Raw genomic sequence first — 8,628 nt, forward strand, 5'->3', positions numbered from 1 at the left:
GGACAGGCCACCCGGCATCTGCTGCCCTGTTGGCCGCTCCAGGGTCACAGCCCCGCCCCCCATGGTCAGGAGAGCCCTCCTGCTGGCAATGTGACCAGTGCTGGGAGGAAGCTGGGCATCCAGGAGCCTGATGGGTGGTGCCTGCCTGGTCAGGGACCCCAGGGGTGACCCTTCAGCTCAATGGGCAGGTGACAGCCCCGGGCTGAGCCTCAGCCACCTGTCCCCACAGTGGGGCAGTAGTCCTTCCTCACAGGGTTGATCTGCAGAATAAATTGCTTTGCGTGCGGTGGCTCACAGCAGGCGCCCGGGGCCTGTGAAACTCTGGGACGAGGGGCAGTGGTCAGATGTGGGACCACCGGGCTGGCCCCTCGGTGAACCCCAGGCGGGGGTGGTCCCGTGAGGCGGTAGGCTGCAGCAGGAAGCAGGATGGCCAGGCCCGCCTGGGGCTGACCATACGGGGTGGGCGAGGACACAGGAGCCGGGGAGGCTCCCCTGCCTGAGCGTCACTGAGAACCTGAGGACTCGTCCGGTCTTCAGTGACCTCCGCTGCCCACAGTCTCCGACTGTAGAGAATGGCCCCCAGTCGGACGCCCAGTCGTGAAATGTCACATTATTATTTATGAAGTGTCGAATTAGCATGGCACAATCATCGCAGGCAGCGGGTGGAAAGTGCAAATGTGGTTTATAAATTGTACATTTAAATTTGGTCACTGGCAGGAAACAGGAAGACTAAATACTCTCGTCTACCCCCCAGCTCTTTCGGGGGGGGCAGGGAGGCTGGACGGCCGTGCCCTTGCCGGGGCGGGGGGTGGTCAGCAGCTCGCCCTGGTCCCAGGCAGCGGTCGTCCCATGGCGGGGCCAATCGCAGGCACATCCGTTCCTTCTCCGCCTCTGCCACGCGCCCCACACGGGGCTCGGGGACCGGACAGTGCCCGCTCAGACCCGGAGGGCAGCTGCGTGTTCTGCAGGGGCAGGTGACGTTCCCGCACGTGACCTCGCTAAACTCGAGCAGACACAGATAAAGCTCAGCCGTGAAAGCGGACGACACGAACGTGGGGCGTGGCTCGGAGGGCGCTTCACGCAGCTGCGTCCCGCGTTGTTTCGAGCATCTTTTGGTTTGAGGGCGAAATTCCACAACTAGAGAGAAGTGAGCTCGCTGGACCCGGAGGGAGGCCGGCGGCTCTTCACCGGAGCGAGGCCCCCGCGGAGGACAGGCATCGCCCGACACGTGCTGACGCCGCGTGCCCTCCAGCGGGATATGCATGTGGGGTCACAGGTCACCACGAGCAGGCCGCAGCACGTGTGCACGTGGCCACGTGGGGCTGCCCGCTGCCCCAAACCCAAACTGATGTCAGCCCGTCCTGGTCCCTGGGAAGTGGGAGCTTCCGCTGGACACGCAGCAGTGGGCGGCCACGTGGAGCTGTGGAGTTTCCTGGCCCCTCTCCTGGGCCGAGGACCTGCCCCAGGCCCGCGGCTTCGCCTGTGGACAGACCTCAGGGCAGTGACCCTGCAGGCTGACACCTGCCAGGCCCCGCCCCCGGGCCCGTGGCTCTCCCCGTGGGCCCTTCCTTCACTCTGTCACTCGTGACCTGGGAAGCGCTCCGTGTGGCTTCCTGCCAAAGGGACCCGGGCAAGGCGGCACTTCCCCCAGAGGCCATCTCAGCCACATGGGCCAAGCTGGGGCCCCCACGGCTCCCGTCATCGTCCCCCAGGGAAGGGGAAGGGGGACGGACACAGAGAGAATGAGGACACAGAGGGACAGGCCGGGTGTGCCCGCCTCATACGCTGCACCCCTTTCTCCCTCCGCGCCTCTCTTAGCCCCAGACACTCTGCAGCGTCTCCTGGGTCGAGGACGAGGCAGGCATGTCCCCCACCAGGAGCCCTGCCCACCAGAGGAGGGGGAGAGAGGGAGGGAGAGAGAAGGGCAGAGGCCGTGCATTGCACAGCCCCTTCCGTGCAGACTCCAGGGAGGGCTGTCACTGCAGGTCGAGGGGTCCCTGAGAAGTGCGAAGGGAGTGGACGCGCAGCTCGTCACCCTCCCAAGGTTGCGCTGGACAACCCCTGACCCAGTGGGTCTCCGCTGTCGCCGAGCACGCGCAGGGCCCTTCTCAGGGAGGAGGAAAGCAGCTCCTTTGTGAGCTGGCCACGGGCACTGGCCCAGCAGCAGTGTCCCCAGGGTCACCGCCAAGGGTCACCGCCAAGGTCACCGCCAAGTCCTGACGGCATCTGCGATGGGGTGGGGCGTTTAGTGAATGACGCTGCTTCCCTCGTGCCAGAGGCGGAAGAGTGAGCTCCGGGCCACGCCAGGGTCTCGGGCCAGTCACAGCTCACTGAGCGGGGGACCCAGGCTGCCCACCTCGTCTACCTGGAGGGATTTGCCTGCTGGGACGTTGAGCGCTGGCTCCTGCCTGGGCTCAGGACACCGTGGTGGCAGGAGGCCTACCACTGGCTATGAGCTGAGTCTAGCAACCCTGCGACATCAGGAATAAGGGCGATTTCTCCTAATTCAGGGTCAGCCCCAAGCCTGGAGGACGGTTAGTGTCCCCGCAGGTTCAGTGAGGAGTCCTGTGGAGACATCGTTCCCAGTCGCCTGCGCTGTCCGTGGTGCTGCCGGCTGCTTGCCGAGGCCGGCCTTTCGCCGCCTCGCAGAGGTGCTCAGGCTCTGCTCTCCCCAAACGCATTGAGCACATCCAAGCAAGGAGCACTGGATGGGAGCGAAGCCTCAGCGGAGTGTTTCTCCCCCGAGCCCGGCGGGCACAGCCACAGCTGTTCAGCGCCCACTTTGCTGCTGCGGAAGCGAGTCGATGCATGGACACCCACATCTAGAAATAAAAGGCAACAGTATCACGCTCAAAGCTGCTCTGGCGGGAATTCACCTGGAGAGAAACGAGGCCACAGACCCACAGACGGTGTAATGTTCTATAAATGCTTCTTGCTTGAACATCCAGGTCCTAAATATTTCTGTGTGCCACATTAACCTGGAAACCCAATGCCGCCTCAAATAGCCACTAAGCCCAGGACAATCGCCACACACGTCTGTACTTCGGTGCTCAGAGCCATGGCATTTGTAGGGGGGAGGGCTGAGGAGGAGGAATAAGGGTCAGGTCACGGGCATCACCTCGTCTCACACTGCTCTTAGGTCCTGTCCCACCCCGAACCACCATAGGGCCAGATGTACCTGGTTCGAGCCTGGACAGCTCTGTAGGGGCCGCGTCCCCTGGGTCACGTTGCAGCCTCCAGCCCTTCCACGAATGCTACAGGATGCTGGAAGCTCGGTTCGCGTCAGGCCCTTTCTGTGCCGAGTGTGTGGTGATTGGCAGGCCCTGGTCTCGAGACAGGAGGCTGAGCTGGAGCACAATCCGGGGGCCCCTGACCCAGAGGGAAGGACGGCTGCCAAGCCGGGGCTCCGGGGACGTGTCTGGCGGTGCGGGCCCTGTGGCGTGGCGTGCGTTCGCGCTCCGTGCTGTCCTCCACGCAGGTGATGCCCGCTGGGCGTGTCAGAGGAGAAGGAAGTGGTTGCTAGCTTGTCATCTCCCAGCTAATTATTTAATTACCCTAGTTTAAAGTTTTACCAAATTTAGCATCAAAACATAAAGATCTGTGATTGCAGTGTCAGAAAGTAATAATATAATTAATTTATTTATGGGTAACATGTTAACTCAGCTGATTGCGAGGCATGGGTCCCCGAGGAAGGTGGCTCGGGACGTGTGGGCGCCTGGGGTGTGACTGGTGCCCGGCGGCTGGCAGACGGCCCCCAGCCCCCCAGGGGCCGCTCTGAGGCCGCGCTTGCCGGGTGCGCCTCACTCGTCAGGAGCAGGATTTAGCACGCGGCTCCTCTAAACCGTGTGTCCTCGGAACTCCAGAGCTCCATTCCCGTCCCATCTGCGAAGCTCCTTCTCAGGCCGCGTTTTCTCTCCGTCCCCTCCGGAGCGAGCAGCTCTCTCTCCTCCCGCCGAGGGCCTCCGGGAGGGCTCCGCACGGAGCTGTGTGGACGGCACCGATCCCTCCCGGGAGGGACATTTGAACACACACGCGTGTTGCCAGCAGGTTCGACCCCCGGCGAGCCCCACGTGTGGGGTTTCACCAGGGCATGGAGCCCGTGTGACCAGCCCTCGTTACTGAGCTTCCAGCCTCGAGAGACTGTAACGTGACCCAGGGCATGTGAGCGGCGGCCGGGGCCCCCGTGTCGTGGGCTTGACCACAGACTCCAGAAGGCGGGTTTGCTGCCTCTTCCTGCACAGAGCAGGGGGCCATCCCAGCCCTCGGCCCTCCCCACCCGCCCGACGCACCGCATACCTGGCCTGGCCTTTGTGGTGGCCCCGCGACCAGCAGTACCGCCCCCTCCTAGACCATCTGTGGTCCTTTCCCACCTACAAAAACCGCAGGCCACTGTCCCCCGAAATGGAATTCAGATGGGCAGCCCGAGCCTGCATCCATCAGGCGGCACCCTCAGCCTGTGTGCCTGGGGTCCCCACTGCCCAATGGCCACAGACTTGCTTCCTCAGCCTCCAAGTGCCACCTTCTCCAGAGGCCATAACCCTAACCCCCCGACTTAGAGTTGCAGCTCTGCACGGAGCTCAGCACCTGCGCCCGGGGCCCCCCAGGTGTCAGCAGCCGCTGGCTTCTGCAGACGCCCTCTGGGGCCCCAGGCGCTCCTGCTCTGCCCGTGGCTGTGTCTCTAGCACCTGAACACGGACTGACACATAGTAGGGGCTCGAACGATATCTGTGGCGGAATGAGTCCTCGAGCAAGACAAATGAGCTGAGTGCGCCCGGGAGTCGGGCCTCAAATGGGCCACTGGGGGGTGCTGGAGTGAGGGTTACGACTGGGGCAGGTGGAGGTGTGCTGTGCTCAGCGCCTCGAGCACAGGACAGAGCAGTTAGGGAGCCCTGACCTTCTGGAGAGGGGCAGCTGGCAGCTGAGACCCACAGGGTGGGCCGGAAATAAACACCAGCCCTCCCCGTCCTCCAGGAGGACCCCATTGGCCAAACCCACCCAGGAGCCGGAGAAAAGGAGCCTGCGATGTCCACAGAGACAGCCCTCCCGGGACCCCGAGGCCAGGCAGCCCGGGACCTGCCGGCGGCCCGGGGAGGGCGGTGGCTGTGCCCTGACGTTGGCCCTTCAGCGCTCGGCGAGCGTCTGAGCGCCTCCGCGGCGCCGGCCCACTCGGTCAGAGGCTCGGCTCTGGACACAATTCGGTTCTGACAGGCGTCCTCTCGGTAACTGCGGGTCGGCTTGGAAAACGAGAATGATCCGAGGCCCGCCCGGCGGGTCTGGGAGCCCGGCAGCAAAGAGACGCTCGCGTCCCCCGGGCGCTGGGGAAATTAGGACACGCGGTGCCAGCCCGCCCGCCCGCCGAATTAGATTTCCATCAAGCCCAGAGGGACCTGCTGAGGCAGCGTCAACCCGAGCGTGAGCCTGGGCTCTCCGCACAGGGACAGGACACGTGGGGTGTCCCGGGGGTGGGCTCCCGAGGCCGAGGTCTGGCCCATCGGCCCCCCTGCAGGTCACTCCCTGCCCTGACCCTGACCCCCTTGGGCTTGCTCTCCTCCGCCCACCCAAGGCGCAGGGGAAAGTGACAAACCAGGGTCTGGGACAGGACGGTTCTGAGGGTCACAGCTGCTTCGTCACAGGCCCCGCCCAGGGCAGCTCGCTCACAGCCCCCGACAATATGCTGCTTAAAGAGCGGCTGAGCGAGGAAATTGAGGGTCATGTCTTTCCCAAATAAAGGCTCTAATTGACCCAAAATGGATGGATGACCGTGAGGAGGAGTCGGGAAGGGGAGGAAGCCCGCTGGGTTTCTCGGGGAGGGAGCGGGTGCCCGCGGGGTTTCTCGGGGTGTCAACGTGCCATCTGCCCCTTCTCAAGAACCTGCAGATAACGGCAGCCCCTCTCGCCGGCACAGATGCCCCACAAGGGGACACAGCCTTGCAGAGCCCAGCCGGGCTGGTCACTGTCACGCCTGCACGCAGGCCTGAGGGCACTGTCCTGTGTCCTGCCCTGTTCTGTCCATTCGCTGCGTTCACAGGCGTCAGTGTCCCTGGGTGGGGCCTGGCCCCCAGCAGGCCGGGGCAGGAGGACAGGCAGGTGATGGGGTGGCCGGGGTGGGTAGAGAGGGGGGATGTTCCAGTCGGGGATGTGGCTGGGTATGAGTCTAGGGTCCGAGCAGTGGCTGTGATTTCGGGGAGGGCAGCCATGGTGTGCCCTGCACTGATGTGGGTGTCTCTGTAATATCACGTCGCCCGTGACACGGGGCTGGAGCAGGGGGCCGGGGTCTTTGGCCTCCGTGTTGAAGGCCCTGTATTTTTTCTTGGCCCCTTGAAAGAGACTGTCCCTGAGTCCGGAAAAATCTCAGGGAGCAAAGCCAGGGCCCGTGACACCATCCAGCACCCAGGGTGCCACATGGGCCAGTGCGGGCTCAGCCCCCTTCTCCCCATGGGGACCCACTTGCCTTTTCCACCAGAGGAAAAAAGCCCCCTGTGCCCTCCGCGTCTCTCTGGACTCCCCCCGACCTTCCCCGGCCCGGAGGCCACCATCCACTCGCGTCGATGCCCCCACAGGAGACACTCTCGTCCATCGCCTGCTCTGCTGCTCTGCGGCCGAGTCAGGGTGCCAGCCAGAGGGGCCCGGGAGGATGCGGGACCCTCTGCGCTCCCCGTCACCTCCCACCAGGCCCTCCCTCACCTGCCAGTGCCCCCCCCCCGTACCACTCCCCTGTGGGGTGAAGGGGCTCTATTTTGTTTGTAAAAAGCTGATTATCATAGATAAATGTATCTAATTAGTCTCATTTGCTGACACACAAGCGTTTAATTGCAAGTTGAATAATTAGACATATCTGCGTATGCAAACGACACAGCCATTCCCTATGTTGTCCCTAACGCGACCCCCCCAGAGACAAATCATCCTGTTTCAGGAGAGAATGTGATGTATCAATTTACACAAATACCTTGATTCGGAACCAGCAACTCCTGTTTGTTTACACGAAATGACAACTGGAGAGCAAGGCGCCCTCTCCTGCCGAAGATATATCTGGGGTGCTGACACTCCAGGGGAGTCCCCGTGAGCCTTCCCTGGGTAGCTCCCCGAGGGCCCGGGGTCGGGGGCTTCCCAGCCTCCTGGATGCTGGCCCCAAGCTTGGCCGTCACCACCCCCCGTGTGACAGCGATGCCCAGCGTATGGCAGTGACGTCCCCCCCAGGGCTGTGAACTGCATACTAACGGGGCTTCCTGGCCTGGTGCTGGGGTCCTGCTTCAGACAGGGCTGCAGCCCGCGCGTGTCCAGGCAGGGCCCCTGCCGCCTTCCCTGATGTCCGTCATGAAAACAGCCTTGGGAGAAGGCTGGGTGCCTGGCTTGGGACGTGTCCTCTCCGTGACGGCTGCTGCTCCTGGCTGAGTCCATGGACCCTTCTGTGGCAGGACAGAGAGCCCCAAGCACCTGCCCAGGTGACTGCCCTGGTGTCTCGAGGTCCCCTGAAGGGGGTGCGGTCGGTGAGAGTGTTCGGGGGCGCGGCCCGGCGAGGATGAGGGAGCATCCTGCTGACCGCGTCCCAGGCTGGCAGTGCGCAGGGTGCCAGCCCCTGGGGTGGGGGCTGCTCTGGGCTACAGGGGCTGAGCCCCCTCCCACACCCCTGCCCCCTCCCCGGGCCTGTGTGGTCACGTGGACTGTGCTGGGGACGCAGAGCGTGAGGAATTTGGCTCCAGAATATCGCCTGCTTTCCAGAAGGCCCTTGCAGCAGCCCCTCCACCCCCCCCCATCACCATGGCAACCGGCACTGGGGGATGCTGACAGGAGCTGACACCCTCCCAATTTGCCCACAGTCCCCTCCCCCTCCCCACCCCCAGCCAGGAGCGCCATGGGCCGGCTCGGCCAGCAGAGGGCAGCAGCCGGCCGGCCGCACAGCCTGGCGGGGGTGGGTGGACCTCTTGGAAAGAAGGCCCTGTGGTTCAGGGTCTCCATGTCCCCTCCAAAGACTGGAGGCCGGTGGTCGGTGGAGAGCAGCAGGCAGGGGACAGCCCTCAGCTGGTGTGTCCACAGGGCGGGTCCACAGGGCGAGTCCACCTTTATGACCTGCATGGCCCTCAGCCCGTCTGGGGCGTTTTGTCTTTGGCCAGCTGACGGTGTCTGACTGCTCGTCAGCCAGTGCCCAGGAGACTGTGAGGCCGCAGCTGCTAATGGGACTGCGCCGGGCGAGCCCCCGCCGGGCACCCCGCTCTCGTTCGTTCATTCATTCATTCACCCATTCATTCATTCACTCGCCGTCTCACGCAGGGGCACCCTTCCCGCCCCGCAGACCTCTCTCTGCAGCAGCCCGGGGCCTGTTGCCCTGGGCTGGGACTCACCGCCCGTCTCTCCTGGGTTCGCTCGTGGGGATGCTGTGGCCTGGCTGGGTTGGTCCCCCTCACCGCGGTTCACAAGACAAAACGTTCCTGCCGGCGGCTTCTTTGCCGATGGAGACCTCTGGGAGGAGGGAGGGGACACAGCAGGGAAGTGCGGGCGCCGTGAGCTCTGACGGCTGCTGCCCCAGCTGCGGCTCGGGGCTGGGGACAAAGGGCGGACTGCCCTTCCTCCCCGCGTGGCCGCTGTCCAGATGGCACCCCACACCCTGCCTGGGGGGTCTGGCGGGCAGAG

Source organism: Pteropus alecto, unplaced genomic scaffold (genome assembly GCF_000325575.1).
Source record: "Pteropus alecto unplaced genomic scaffold, ASM32557v1 scaffold45, whole genome shotgun sequence".
NCBI classification, from domain to species: domain Eukaryota; kingdom Metazoa; phylum Chordata; class Mammalia; order Chiroptera; family Pteropodidae; genus Pteropus; species Pteropus alecto.